Below are 1,855 nucleotides of genomic sequence, written 5' to 3' on the forward strand. Positions count from 1 at the left end.
ACTTACCAATGAACCAAATAATAAGGAGTTGCAATTCTTTAATTCTTTAGTGGACTGTAGGAAGCTGCAATATCTAACAGTGGTAACAATCCATTAAATGGTATTTTGCCCCATACTATTGGAAATCTTTCATCTACTTTTGAAATAATTCACGTGGGAAGTGCACAAATCAGTGGCCTCATTCCCATACGTATAGAAACATGAGCGGTCTAATGTCGCTAGCTTTTGAGAATAACAACTTGATGGGAGCCATTCCATCTGAAGTCGGTAAGCTTGAACAACTCCAAGGTCTGTATCTATATGGCAACAAATTGCAAGGGAATATTCCAGAGGTAGTTTGTCATTACCTTATTTGGTTACATTATCTTTGCATGTTAATGAGCTCTCCGGGGTGGTTGGTCCCAAAATGTTTAGAAAATCTTACCACACTACGAGTTCTTTCATTGAGTTATAACAAATTTTCATCAAAGCTTCCTCTGAGTCTTTGTAAGATGAGTGGCCTTCTCTATCTTTTCATGTCACAAAATTCTATACAGGGAGAAGTTCCACATGATATTGGAGGATTGAAGGCCATTGTAAAACTAGATCTTTCTGGTAACCACTTTTCCGGCATGATACCAAGCCAATTGGGAGATCTCCAAAACATGAAAGTTCTTGACCTGTCAAACAATTCATTTTCAGGCTCAATTCCATTATCCTTTGCCAATTTGATAAGTCTAGAATACTTGAATTTGTCTTTCAATGCATTTGTCAAGTACTATTCCTAAGTCTTTGGAAAAGCTTTCATACCTTCAAAAGCATCAATGTCTCATTTAATGATTTAGATGGTGAGATACCTAGTGGTGGTGTGTTTTCAAATTCCACTTTGCAATCATTTCTCGGGAACAAAGGTCTATGTGGAGTACACATATTGGAGATTCCTGCTTGTGCTATCACTAATCCTGGAAAACAATCAAAGTCTAAGAATCTTGAGCTGAAAATTGTTATTCCAGTGGTTACTTCATCCTTTCTGATATTATTGATGGTGTTAGCTTGGATAATAATGAAACAAAAGATGAAAGGAAATTCCAAAGACGTGAAAAAGGTACCAGATATCAGGACTTATCAATTGGTTTCTTATCATGAAATTCAACGAGCAACAAATAATTTTGATGGATCCAATTTAATTGGTACGGGAGGTTCTGGCTCTGTGTACAAAAGTACATTATCTAGTGGAACTGTGGTGGCAATAAAGGTTCTCGATTTGCAAAATGAGGAAGTATGCAAGAGGTTTGATACTGAATGTGAAGTGATGAGAAATATTAGGCACAAAAACCTTATTTCAGTGATTACTACTTGTTCTAGTGAATACATAAGAGCCTTTGTTTTGCAGTATATTCCCAATGGAAGTCTTGAGAATTGGTTGTACAGAGAAGATTGCCACTTGAACCTTCTTCAAAGAGTCAACATAATGCTTGATGTGGCTGTGGCAATTGAATATCTACACCACAGTCATGATACTCCAATAGTTCATTGCGACCTAAAGCCAACCAACATTCTTTTGGATGAAGAATGGTGGCACATGTTGGTGATTTTGGCATCTCTTAAATATTAGCTGTAAGTAAGTCCATGGTACATACTGAGACACTAGGCACTCTTGGTTACATTGCACCAGGTACGTACACTAGTTTCGTTCTTTTTCACTAATCATTAACCCTTTCTCGTATCAGAACTAAGCTCTTCCGAATTCTGGAACTAAATAGAAATCAAGTCTTTCCTTTTACAAAACAATTATTATCCTCGGACTGTAATATATTATTCATTTTCATTCTTCTAAAGAATATGGCGTGGACGGAGTACTGTCCATTAGTGGTGA

At 36.8% G+C, this 1,855-nt stretch overlaps 1 pseudogene; it reads left to right on the plus strand.

The window, feature by feature from the left end:
* The first annotated feature begins 420 nt into the window (after nt 1–420).
* Nucleotides 421–1,594, plus strand: LOC114078401 (annotated as a pseudogene).
* Nucleotides 1,595–1,855: the final 261 nt, after the last annotated feature.

This window comes from Solanum pennellii, chromosome 8 (genome assembly GCF_001406875.1).
Source record: "Solanum pennellii chromosome 8, SPENNV200".
Taxonomy (NCBI): Eukaryota; Viridiplantae; Streptophyta; class Magnoliopsida; order Solanales; family Solanaceae; genus Solanum; species Solanum pennellii.